The sequence below is a fragment of the Ooceraea biroi genome, chromosome 12 (genome assembly GCF_003672135.1).
Source record: "Ooceraea biroi isolate clonal line C1 chromosome 12, Obir_v5.4, whole genome shotgun sequence".
Lineage (NCBI taxonomy): Eukaryota > Metazoa > Arthropoda > Insecta > Hymenoptera > Formicidae > Ooceraea > Ooceraea biroi.
Window position 1 is genome coordinate 10,771,033 of NC_039517.1, and position 14,434 is coordinate 10,785,466.

Below are 14,434 nucleotides of genomic sequence, written 5' to 3' on the forward strand. Positions count from 1 at the left end.
GTAGTTGTGATTTTTGTTAGTGTAAAGAAGTTTTTTTTTTGTTACAAGGGAGAGAGATGTGGTATATTACGTATTTTATGTTAAGATTGAAGTGCGCGCGTCAAGTAGCAACGCGCGTAATGAGATGCGGCGCTCGCGGCGCGAGTAGGTTTTGTTTCGCGAGAGTCGTTGTTCGTCCTCGATCGAGGCGGTTCGTACGCTTGCGCTGAGTAGTTGCGCCAGTGTTCGTTTGTACTGGAAGGCGATTATAATAAAGCCAATATATATCTAAATCAACCGAGTTTGGAAAGTCCGAGTCCACCCACCGATCGAGCCCGAAAACACAACAGGTAAGCTTTGAATTAAAAGTTTCAATTTCTTGAAAATGAAACTTTTAATTCAAAGCTTACCATTTCCATAAAAATGAATATTTCTAGATATCCATATGTATTTTTGGTAAAAGTTCAGAAAAGGGGACCCCCCTCCAATGACCTTGACCTTGACATATGTTGTTAAGGTCACCCTCCTGAGTGACCTTCAAGAGGTTTTAGCCGTCGCTCATTGTTTATTAAAAAGTTATTAACAAAATAAGTTTAGTGGTTTTGTATGGATTTCCGACTTTTCACACGAAGTAAGGACTTGAATTTGACATATATTACAAAGGTCACTTCCCCGAGTAGCACGCAGAAGGTTTCACTCATCGCTCGTTGTTTGTTAAGAAGTTATTAACAAAAGAAGAACAAAGAAAAAGAAAAATAATAAATATTTTAGATTCATATACTTTATTCAGCAATATTATTATTAATAGGATAAATTTGCAGAAACTCAACCTAACCTAACCTAACCTAATCCGGTTCTATTTTCCGAAACTGGAGCCCAGAACACATACGGTTCGCTCCTCCCCCGCCAATGTTAGGTTAGGTTAGGTTAGATTAAAGCAGAGAATACTTTGTATTTAACTGTTTGTGCTTTTGGTTAAAGTGAAGAATACTTTGTACTTATATTAAAAGAAACTATTCTATATATTAACGATTCACTGCTTTAAATGACTTTCCTTCCTGCGTTCACATACGTATTCGTCGTTTATATCTTTCAATATTCAAAATAACTACTATATTTGCAAAATTTCTTTTGTTAATAACTTTTTCATAAACAATGATCGACGACTAAAACCTAGTGCGGGTTATTCGGGAAGGTGACTTTTGTAATATATGTCAATATTATGTTCTTTCTTCGCGTGGACAGCTAAAAATTCGTGTGAAATCATTAAACTTTTTTTGTTAATAACTTTTTAATAAACAACAAGCGACGGCTAAAATCTTTTGAAGGTCACTCAGGAGGGTGACCTTGACAACATATGTCAAGGTCAAGGTCATTGGAGGGGGGGGGTCCCTTTTTCTGAACTGTTACCGTATTTTTTTAGTTTTTAATATCTAGATAATAAAAATTTTTTATTTTTTGCATTAGGTCCAATGCTGTGATCGTGAGACTGAACACCGCAGAGAGCGTCGATCAAAAAGGGCTTTCAGTGTCTCGACTCTAGCGCCGACATTTTATAAGATAAATAAAAAAAAATCTCTTTTTTTCTTCAAGAGTTGCTTAATAAATGCCTCATGTTCGATTTTGTATTTATTTTGTTATATCTTCAAAAAAATTCCGGAAAATGACAGTAATTTTGACACGTCCAAGGTGGCCTAACCCCTTAAATTGTCCTAAATCTTTTGCAAAAGCTCTGCATCCAAAATTTTTAAATATTTCATGTTCGGTACTGCTCCATTCCATATCTCATATGATGTCTGTGAATTTACTTTCGTTGGACTTCTATTATGTATGTATGCTGCAACTCTCACTGCTTCTCCCACAGATGTCTATACTAAACTAGATTGCTAATTCAGGCTTCGGACTGGCGTCGCATGAGGTTTCCGGTTGTATGAGAGAAAATGGCGGCGGTCATGTGTGTGTGAAGCGTATCAGTGGTGTGTGTCTTACAGCGCGGTGTGTATCGATGCGACCATAAAATTGTATTTAAAGTGTAAAATAAAAAATGCCAGCATCTTGTTGCATCAAACAGTGTCGCAACAAAAAAAAAGATGGTGCTAATCTATTTTGGTAAGTTTCATATTGGGTGCTTTCCAATTGTTTACACATCTTAACACAAAAGCATTTTATTGGCTATATATTATCGTGTAAGATGTTTTAGATAATATATAGCCAATAAAATGCTTTTGTGTTAAGATGTGTAACCAATTGGAAAGCACCCATTTATAATAAATATATAAATATGTCATGAAAAATAAATAATAATAATATTTATAACATCAAATTTTCCTAGCTTAAAATTTGGGTCTCTAATGTTTTGAAGCCATTTCTTCAAATGGTCTTTGTTCGGAATTGACCATAAGAAAATTAGATTCGCAACGGAATTATAATCTACGAAACAACGGGCCTTTGTAAGGACTCCGGTTGTCCGGTGTTTGTCAGAATCTGAGACAAATATTGTGCTCTGGATTTCAGCAAACACCGGTCGAAACGGCTAGCGATGCCCATATATGGGCAACTCGAATCGTCGTTCGATCGGAGCTGGCGGAAAACGGGAGATTCTTGTACCGATGAGTCGAACAAACAAGTGGAAAAACACACAGTCGTCTAACGATTCTTTATCGAGCAAGACTTCTCAGTTCGATCAGCTCAACTCTCGGTCAACCGCGAAGTGCCCGTTGTCCGTGACTCGATCGAACGATTTTTCGACGCCCAGTTTCACGAACTGGGTCCTCAGCATCTCTTGTGCCAAACCGAAGTTTCTCGTTTGTGAATTTGACGACCGGTCCGAGAGCTATTACGAGAGTATTCGCGGCAAGATCTCCGCCTGACACAGGTCAGAGTATTTCGCGTGAAGATATCCGCCTGACGAAAGTCAGAGATTTGTTCACCAACCAGCAAAAGAATAGCAGCGAGACCAAGCCAACGTCAGTAATGCGGAAGCTCTCGACCGCGACCGATATTCTGTGAAATCGACAAATATACCGCTTTTTCGGAAATTCAACGTTTACATTCTTTTGTCTGCCGTCTCGCCTTAGTGTCAAATCCCGATCGAGATTACATAATCTCGTGTGCACCGACCTCGCGCTCAGCGCTGGGCGTATCATCATCGTGATCCTATGTTTCTGATACAAATTCATACAGTCTTCTCTGTTGAGTGGAAATCTGAAAAATTAAAAATCTCATTTTTATCATAACCTATAAAATTGCATTAATCGCTATTTATTTTTCATGACATATTTATATATTTATTATAAATAAGAAAATAATCTAAATAGACTAACACCATCTTTTTTGTGTTGCGATATAAACATTATTTTCGTAATTTACGCAATTTGTTACATTGAAACACAATAATTACTACAAAACTTTGTTGAATATTGCAGTAACAATTGTAAATATGGTGGCGGCAGCGGCCATTTTCTCTCATACACCGGAAACTCTATCTGACGCAAGATATCCTTTCCAATATTGGCATGTTAACAATCTAGTTTAGTATAGACATCTGTGGCTTCTCCCCAAAGTAATTTATTTTCTTCTGATTCTATAATCATTGCTCGAGTCTTCTCAACTAGTGTCCTGTTTAAACGTTCTGCCTTTCCATTCAACTGTGGAGTATATCTATATGGTGGAGTGTAATTTATAAATATGCCTCTATTCTTGCACCAAGTTTTAAATTCTACACTCGAATATTCCTTGCTATTATCACAACGTAATTCTGCTGTCCTTTTATTCCTGTAGGAACGTTGTTGGTACGCTCGGAGAAGAGAATGAGGCGGTGAATACAATAATTTATTCTTTATTATTATATTCGCAGTAAGTAGTTGATACAGTTGTTGAGACGCCTTGCGTCGTGGTGAGGAGTGTTGTAATGGCGAGCTGCGCCGTGTCTTTGACGAGAGCTGAGCTGGAGTTGTCAGGAGCGTTGGCTGCTGCTGACTGCTGCCGTTGCTTGTCGTGATGCCTCCTTTTATCGGAGGCAACGCCAGTGACGGCGCTGATATCGTGAAAGTTTAGTGGCCGCTTATGCGGCTCGGAGACTGGTGTTCTGTCTCCTATTGGACGGATGTTAGTCCTGGCGCTTCTCTCTGTAGGAGATGTGGGGTTTCGTCAGGGTGACGAGGATGAGACCCCACTTGTCCCGTGGTGGTGGCGGAGACTCGTCACTGGAGACGTCTACCCAGGAGATATTGGTCTGGGTCGCGACGTTCTCCTTTCCAGCTGATGATGGCCGGACTTTTGGTAGTGGTGTCTCCGATCTCCTCTTCGCTTGAGGACTTGTGTGTCGGCGAACCCGTACGTCCCACACGGCCAGGGTATCTCTGGGTGGCCGAGTCCGTCGTGGTGGAGACAGACGGATTTCTCGGAGCGCCCACGGTAGTAGGTCTTCGCAGATTCTCGGCTTTGGCTCGTCCTCGGATGGTGTGGAGAAGCCTTCGAAGGTTCCGGCTACCAGGGACGTTGGCGTCGAGACTAACACCGATGTTGGTGGTGCCTCGGTTTCTGGCACCGGTGTTGGTGGCTGCGTTGGAAACCGTAGTCGTCGCAGAGGTAGTCGTGTTGCAGGAATCTGTACTGCTGTAACTCCTCGGATGGTTGCCTTTTGCCGAGGTGCTGATGCGGCTAACGGCTCTGGTGGTATGGTGGATACGGCTGCAATGCTCCGTCCTAGCTGCGGGTTATCAACAGGAGTGGGTACTGCAACTGCTGAGTTATTTGGCCTGCGGTGGACTATCGGCCTTCGTGGTCTTGTTGGCTTTCGCTCCGTGCTGTACTTCAGGTAGCGTTTCGACTCGTGTGTTCGCGATGGAGAGCGAGTCGAAGAAGTACTCGGGGTCCCGCCGCGCGATCTTATATACCGCGCTGGGTGACTCTTGCGCGCGAATAAGGGAGCTGGCGCTGCGACGCCTAGCGGCGCTCGCAGAACTACGCCGCGTGAGCGGTCTCGCGCTGCACGCCGGCTAGCGTATATGTAGCGGCGGTTGCCGTTCTGCAGGCGCCCAGCCGCTACAATTCCATTTCGCTTCAGCTTATGTTATATATTACTTTTCTCGGATACTTCTCCTTTCTCTTCCATAAGATAAACTGTCACATAATTTGTGTAGTCATCTAAAAAAGTGACGAAGTATCTCTTCCTATCCCATGTGTCTGGTGTGATTGGTCTGCTAACATCTGAATGTATAATTTCCAATGGACGTGTAGCTCTTCTTCTCTGATTTTCAAAAGGTGTTCTTGTATGGTTCGCTCTTATACAGGTCTCACAATTTATTACTTGTTCTTCAATTTCGTCTTTCGTTAGTTTAATACCTTCAGACAGTTTTAACAGTTTAATCATATTATTTGCACTCCGATGTCCTAACCTTTTGTGCCACAATCTTGCTGGAAATTTCTTCTCTGCTGTCATCGCCTTTTCTGTTATGTTATCACCTTTTATAACATACCTACAAAAACCTTTTTAAAAAAAGAAAAAATATTTACGCCAAGTACATAAAACGTATCGAACTTTCTAAAAATAGTGTAATTATAAAAAAACAACCTTTCTAAAAAAGTGTATTATGAAAATTTATTTCTTCAAAAATATACATGGAATCAATGCAAGTAGCCAAGTATATTATTCTTATTCTTATTATTTAAAAGTGAACTGTTCACAAATGGATATGAAATCAATGCAATTTATCTAGTATTTGTTTAAAAATGGATGTTGTCAGTGCAATATCCAAAACTTATATACAAGTTGCATTCAAAATTAATCCAAAAATTATATGAAACAAGTTGTATACATTCAAAAGTATATGCAACACAAGCTTAACGCATCCATTGCCTCTTCACGCAAATTCTAAGTCGCATAAAACGGGCTTAAACTGACTCAAATCATCAACAGAATCATAGTGAAGCAAAAAACTTGGCGTGCCCGGGTTGCATTAATTGAATTCTTGTAAATATGTTTATAATTTCAATAATTGCCTTGGAAATATAAAATATATCTTTCTTCTTTAATTGTTGCTTTTACATATTTATATTTCTACAATATTGTATGTAAATCGTTTCATTACTTCACGCAAATAATTTATACTGTAAAACATTGGTGAGCTATTGCATCGTAATACAACCCGGGCACGCCAAGTTTTTTGCTTCACTATGATTCCGTTGATCATTTGAGTCAGTTTAAGCCCGTTTTATGCAACTTAGAATTTGCGTGAAGAGACAATGGATGCGTTAAGCTTGTGTTGCATATACTTTTGAATGTATACAACTTGTTTCATATAATTTTTGGATTAATTGTGAATGCATCTTGTATATAAGTTTTGGATATTGCACTGACAACATTCATTTTTAACCCTTTGCCTGTAAACGGGGGTCGTTTGTGTCCGGCCGAAAGCGACTATTTTCGGTTAAAAACGGGGGAAGGGAGCTGCCTTGGACTATGTCGTGTAAAATTGTATTCAGACAGTGTACACACTCCCCAAGTTTAGTAAGCTTAGTTCACATACAGCCAGTACAGCAAGCAGTTCGAATTGCGTCTGGACGTAAACGACCCCCGTTTACAGGCAAAGGGTTAAACAAATACTAGATAAATTGCATTGATTTCATATCCATTTGTGAACAGTTCACTTTTGAATAATAATAATGATATACTTGGCTACTTGTATTGATTTCATGTATATTTTTGAATGAATAAATAAATTTATATAATACTCTTGTTTTAGAAAGATTTTTTGAATTACACTGTTTTTAGAAAGTTCGATACGTTTTATGTATTTGGCGTAAATATTTTTTCTTTTTTTAAAAAGGTTATTGTAGGGATCTCACTCCTTTTTGTACATTTTTAAAATTTTGATACCATAGAATTTCAATATTCAAAAACTAAATTATTATTTAGAGATTATTATTTTTATTATTAATTATTAACAGATTGACAGTTATTAATAGATTATCATTTTTCTAAAAAAATATGTATGCATCCTTAGCATTTCGAGGCCAATGATATGTCTCAACTTTTAAATTATTTACGGAAATCCATTTTGTATCCTTAGCTCGCAACATGTTCGTGTAATGTCTATTGTTAAGATTTTCACCATAATGAAAAATAACACTGTTAACTTTAAAATATTTAGATAAAATAAGTACATCTAGGTACTTCCAACAAGTAACACTACCCAAGTGCCACTCGCCGATTTTCTTGAAACTTTGCACACACGTAGTACATCGAAAAACATTAGACACGTGTCTTTTTATTTGTGTTAACAACGCATTTTAAGGTTAGAAAACGCATTCGAAAATTTAACACTATAGCACATGGTAACTAACGCTACTCCTGAGCGTTATTCTCTTACAGCTTTTACAACATTACTCTATTATGATTTCATTGTCTGAATATTTGGTATTAATTTTACGAGATTCGGAATGGCAGATTCAAAATCGCGGACCGAAATCGCCGAATTTTCAAAAATTTATTCAAAGTCAGTTTCGAAGAAGTGTTTTAGACCCGTGATTACGATTGTGGTGACAGTTATATCAATCTAGAGGTGGAGGATGAAAAATGGCAAATTCAATATGGTGCATCCAAAATGGCGGACCCAAATTCCAATTGTTTTAAATTAGTTTCAAAGACCATTTTTGTGGTGGTTTTCGAGATCACTGTTTACAATATTAATAGTAGTTTGACAATATTTCAAATGACGGAAACAAACAAATCAAGTTAACGAAATTTTAAGCAATTTAATCTGCTGAAGACAGGTTTATGAAATTTGAAATTTTGTCAAACTACTATTAACATTGTAAACAGTCACTTCGAAAACCACCACAAAAATGGTCTTTGAAACTAATTTAAAACAATTGGAATTTGGGTCCGCCATTTTGGATGCACCATATTGAATTTGCCATTTTTCATCCTCCACCTCTAGATTGATATAACTGTCACCACAATCGTAATCACGGGTCTAAAACACTTCTTCGAAACTGACTTTGAATAAATTTTTGAAAATTCGGCGATTTCGGTCCGCGATTTTGAATCTGCCATTCCGAATCTCGTAAAATTAATACCAAACATTCAGACAATGAAATCATAATAGAGTAATGTTGTAAAAGCTGTAAGAGAATAACGCTCAGGAGTAGCGTTAGTTACCATGTGCTATAGTGTTAAATTTTCGAATGCGTTTTCTAACCTTAAAATGCGTTGTTAACACAAATAAAAAGACACGTGTCTAATGTTTTTCGATGTACTACGTGTGTGCAAAGTTTCAAGAAAATCGGCGAGTGGCACTTGGGTAGTGTTACTTGTAAGTATTTCTAGGTACTTGGCTAGTTAACTATTGATTTCATATTTAGGCCGGTATTCATAGTCGGACCTTATATTTAAGACCGTCTTAAGCTTATCTGCAGATGCTGTATAGATCATTTCATTGGCTACGCAGTATCTGAAGATACACTTAAGACGGTCTTAAATATAAGATCCGATTATAAATACCGGCCATAGTTTTGATTTTTCTAAATAGTTTTTTAAATTTTTGTTGCGTACAAGGTTGGATTTTTTATGTACTTGGCGTACATTTTTACCTTTGTGAGGTTTTTTTAGTGGGATTTCATTGCCTTTTGTAAATTTTTTAAATTTTGAGATATCTCGAATCCGCTTGCGCAGTCTTCTCTAGAATCGTTTGAAAGTTCAACTAGAAACGAAACAACTAGAAACGATTCTGACAAAGACAGCGCAAACGGATTCGCGATATCTTAACATATTGCAAAGTTAGCTATTTTTTATTTAAACAAATGTTAATAACTTTTGACAGTTCAACTACAAACGAAACAACTAGAAACGATTCTGAAAAAGACAGCGTAGGCGGATTCGCGATATCTTAACAAATGGCAAAGTTAGCAATTTTTTATTTAAACAAATGTTAATAACTTTTGACAGTTCAACTACAAACGAAACAACTAGAAACGATTCTGAAAATAATAGTTCAAGCGGATTCGCGATATTTTAACAAATGGCAAAGTTAGCTATTTTTTATTTAAACAAATGTTACGTCCAGAGCTTCGACGGCTCTACAATGGAGCGGAACAAGATGCCTGTCGAGTTTCGTGGGCACTTAGCCGCAGAAATCTCGAGTCAAGCCTTCCCATACGCTTCGCTATAAGGGCCTACGACCTTAGGTCATAATAACCCGAACACACGAAAGGGTCAGCTCGTGGTCCCTTTTAAGGCAAGGGAACTGAATCCCTATTGCCAAGGATAGGACCTGTACGATTCGGTGCGAGAAGGTGAACGGATAGAGGTGGATTAATTGAATTAACTCTCCATTTCTTGATTAAAAAAAGTAAACATTATTTTTATTTCACTATTAGTTATACGGTTACAATTTTTGTGTTAATTGAAATTCAATTACAAATGGATACCAATAAACTAAAACTAAATTATATAATAAAATTTTGACAAAACGCGAGATGAATGTACAAACATATAAGTGTATAAATAAAGTGAAGGTTCTACAGAGTTTGTGGAATATGTGGTGAATTGTTGATGAATAACATTTGGATATAAGAGACGGGGATCAAAACTGGATATTGTCTATTTTGTGTGATTAATGGGACGACTGTATTAGGTGGTACATCTCTGATGGCGATACTTAAGGAGTCTAGGTCAATCGAGTCTGTATTAGGGGGAAGGGGAAGAGTGAATAAGGAGAAACAGTTTAGGATGTTCTCTTGAATGGTTTCAAGCCCAGCCTCATAAAGTTCCCTTAATACATTTAAGGAAGGAAAGGTTAAATTTTCTACGGGTATTTGGATGGGTGATTCGGGGGAAGGATCGAGATGTTGTTCGGAATCGGAAGGAAGCAAGTACTGGTCTAATTCATGTGAGGGGATGGGAGAATACCAGCCAGGGGACAATTCTGGAAGATCAGAGGTGTTAGTTGGAGGTGAGGGTGGTTCGGGATAAAATGGATGTGTAACTCCGCACACGGTGCAGATGCTACAGGGGAAGGGTGGTGTGAGGTTTACTGAAAAATTCTGCGTGTGGTTAGCCGGTGCTGTTTCAGGGGAAGCTGCCCCTTCGTTGCTCAACAGTGGTTGGTTCGGGGAAGTTGACGTTGCGTCGCCGCGGATTATATTCGCCACTTAAAAGGGAAGAATGAAAATAATATTTTGCTTACTATTATAAAACTGAGGGTAGTAATCGGTGAAGAGGGAACCGTGGAGAGACTGAGAATGGAAAAAAGTAAAATCCGACTGGCGGTTTCGCTTACTTGTTCGCTTCAATAACAATCTTCGGATGAGGTTTGAAGTCAGCTCTGCCCTGAGAGTCAACCCGTCCGGAGGATCCTCGGTTACAGAAACATTGACTCTAATTGTCACGGTTTTCCGGAAAGAGATGGGCTACTGGATCCAGACGAAGAGTTTAATAATTCGGATTGACGTGGCTTTCCGTGGTCGGAAGCGAAACTTTTCGGTCAGAGTAACGTTCTACTGGATCCAGAAAAAGTGCAAAGAGGACTCCGGAGCGGATCACTCCCTTTATATAGGGCTAAAAACGCTCATGGTGGGATTATTTCGTTTCTGAGAATTGGTTTTTTCATGAACTATTTGTTACTTTAATAATTATTACGGTATCACCGGACAGTTTTATGATAATCATTTTCGGGAAGCTAAGTGCGGCACTTGTGATAGACCACCCTCTGACCTCCCGAATATGACAATCCTGACGTTAATTACCTTAGTCTGGATTTATCTAACTGGTTCATGTGTGGCCATGAGTGCTCTAATTCTAAAGTATTAGAGCTATCTGAATAAATTTATTGGCTTCCAGCGGGTGACACCTTTCAAGTGCCGCCTCAATTTCTCCAGATCTACGGCAATCCTTATCGCTAAACATGTTTCATCATTCAAGTGGTTCGGCTGGGTACAGGCGCCAAGTCTCCTACCCCCCTTTCCTTCAGTTTCGTCTGTCACCTTGGACATTTTTATCGTGGACACGTGGCCCCCCTGTACACCCGCCTCCACACTTGTTCCCGCGTGTGTAAAAATTTATTCATCTACTAAATTTCTTAGAAATAAATTGTTCCATTTAGGAGCAAGGAACCGTGGAGTCTCTTGGACGTAACACAAATGTTAATAACTTTTGAAAGTTCAACTAGAAACGAAACAACTAGAAACGATTCTGACAAAGACAGCGCAAACGGATTCGCGATATCTTAACAAATGGCAAAGTTAGCTATTTTTTATTTAAACAAATGTTAATAACTTTTGAAAGTTCAACTACAAACGAAACAACTAGAAACGATTCTGACAAAGACAGCGCAAACGGATTCGCGATATCTTAACAAATGGCAAAGTTAGCTATTTTTTATTTAAACAAATGTTAATAACTTTTGACAGTTCAACTACAAACGAAACAACTAGAAACGATTCTGAAAATGATAGTTCAAGCGGATTTGCGATATCTTAACAAATGGCAAAGTTAGCTATTTTTTATTTAAACAAATGTTAATAACTTTTGAAAGTTCAACTACAAACGAAACAACTAGAAACGATTCTGAAAAGGACAGCGCAAGCGGATTCGCGATATCTTAACAAATGGCAAAGTTAGCTATTTTGTATTTAAACAAATGTTAATAACTTTTGACGGTTCAACTACAAACGATTGTCAAAAAGTCAGCGCAAGCAGATTTGCGATATCTCAATACTCAACGTATCAGACGCAGTGTGAAGTCTCCATAACGCGCTTATGTGAACGCACCTTGATGGACAAACTCACTTTGCATGTGTGCGTGCGAGCGTACGTACGTGAGTCTGAAACTTCTTAAGGAAAACGGAACGTCACAATTCTAGCATACGATTACGATATCTCAGGATAGACTGCACCAGTCGCGTTCGGAGTGGTCGCGATCGAAAGCTTGCATCCATATTATGTTATTAAAGTGCCGTTAGATTTTTACATAAGGCTTTAGTTTCTGAGATATTTTAATCGAAAGTTTGTGTGACGTGAAATTCCGGATAAGCTACTTAGTAGCGCGCGACGTCTATGCAGTGGCTCTCACCGCTCGGAACCTTGTTCTTTATATACTCGGCGTCGCGACGCGGTAGCGTCAAGTATATAAAGAACAAGGTTCCGAGCGGTGAGAGCCACTGCATAGACGTCGCGCGCTACCGCGTCGCTTGATTATTAGATTTATTGTTACGATCTTTGTTTCCGAGATTATTTTATCGGAAAATGTGACAAAGCGAAAACTCCAGTAAAGCTATGCTGTACCCATACAGCACAGAAGCTTGCACCAACATTGCAGCAACGTTGTAACGTTGCAAATTGCAATGCAACAGTACAAAGACATTGCAGAGATATATATCCGCAAAATACCAGCACACTTGTAGCAACATGACATTAATATTTCGGAAACATTGCACAATCAAAATTTGTAATTAATTACTATTAATTATAATTCATTTTATTAAAACATTGGAGTCTTCCTATCCTAACGAGATTCCTCCAAATCTATTCGACCAATGATGTGTGATGACTAGAATCTGAGCTCGGTAATATGCGCATGCGGTGTTTGTCTCTTTCGACTATCTAAAGAACATGATGGTTGTACGACGCGAGCATCATTCTAAAAGAAATTAGTTACGTAAAAGAAAAAGGTAAGTACTTTTTTATAATATTATGTCTAATTATAGCACTTGTGTGCTGTTAATCTTGTATCTATTAATTAATTATAATAGAGAATCACTCTATTTGCCTATCTCACGGTTTATATCACTATAACCTCAAAATTATAGAAATTCATTAGAAAACTGCATATTAATAGTTGTAATATTTTTAATAACTTTTTCTGTTATAGAAGCTGTTCGTGAAATACACAATCATGCCACTGATGCAGAAATTGCTGAATGCATTTCCACGTGGCTTGCTCGAGCTTCGGTTAGGATTGAGAGATCAAAGTATGTCATTTTACATATAATCAACGACATATATAAATAGACCAAGCATTCCCTCAAAAACGTGAAAGCGGAAGTTGGCAGCGAGACTGAAGGACAGAGCTACTTTGCGTCTACTGCTCTCTCACTTCGATGTACGATGTAGAGTGAGAGAGCAGTAGACGCAAAGTAGCTCTGTCCTTCAGTCTCGCTGTCAACTTCCGGTGAGGGTCTGCTGTAGAAAGAATGCTTGGTCTATTTATACATGTCGTTGCATATAATTCTATACATACTTGCAGTATGTATATTTTTATGTAATTTTATGCTAATATATGAATTTTAATTCCTATTTTATTTTTACAGGCAACATACAAACAAAAACGAAGAAGATTCAATTATTTAATTAAAGGAAAAATATTTGAACATATAATTAAAGGAAAAATAATATCTGAAGAAGAGGATTTTTAAGTTTTTTTTATAAAGAACAGTTACTTTTTTATAACAAAAATAGAGAAAATGTTTATTTCATTTTTTTATTACTATTGTTATATTACATATAAGTGTCTATTTATGTTAATAAATAAAAATATTGAAGTTATATAAATACAAATATTTAAAGTATATAATAATGAATAATTATAATTATTGCAAATTCATTACATTGCAATATTATTATGACGTTTCGTTGCAATGTTCCGAAAAACGGACATTTTCACATTCCTGCAATCCTATAGCAATGCTGCAGAAACATTTCGCAGTGAATTTGCAATGTTGCTACGTTGCGGTGGAAGATTCCTGCAATATATATGCAATCTTTGCGTGCTGTATGGGTAGCGCCTCGACGATGCCGCGCCAATGCCGTATCAAGCGGCTATTTCTCATGCGGCTATTTATTTTTTTATATACTTGGCGTCGCGACGCTACCGCGTCGCTTGATAATCCTGTGTTTCTTTCTCCTCTGACAACAGTTTTCCCCTCTTTACTAATTATCACTTCATCACTTTATCAAATACAACTCTTCCTCCTTTTTGTGTTACTGCATTAACAGACAAAAGGTTTCTTCTTAGATTTGGTATATATATAATACGTTGCTCAATTCGCAGCTTCCTAAATCGATCGTTCCTGTTTTCTTCGCCAGCATATTTCCATCTTTACTTGCTACTCCTATCTTTATCATTGTTTTCCTTCCTTCTTTCATTATGGTTGCATCATTGGTCATATGACTAGTTAATCCCGAATCGACGATCCAATTTTCTGTCTCTTCCGTATTCGTTAAAAAAGCGATTTTACTACTTTCTTCTTTTGCTGAGTCACTTTTGTTTTTCTTAAAAAAACAGTCTTTTCAATGTGATTCGTTTTCTTGCATATTTTACACGATTTTCCAGAATCCTTTTTACAGACTTTTGCTAGGTAACCGATTTTACTACAATTAAAACATCTCATGTCTTTGCATCTTTTACCAGCATTCTTTTTACATGCATGCGCTGTGACCCTTCATGTTACACTT

The 14,434-nt window shown here is 37.8% G+C and overlaps 1 long non-coding RNA gene across 1 annotated transcript; it reads left to right on the forward strand.

The window, feature by feature from the left end:
- Positions 1-12,592: 12,592 nt before the first annotated feature.
- On the forward strand, positions 12,593-13,312 carry LOC113563097. The gene is made up of 3 exons (XR_003407319.1): positions 12,593-12,651; positions 12,852-12,951; positions 13,291-13,312. It is a non-coding gene; the product is annotated as an uncharacterized LOC113563097 (long non-coding RNA).
- Positions 13,313-14,434: the final 1,122 nt, after the last annotated feature.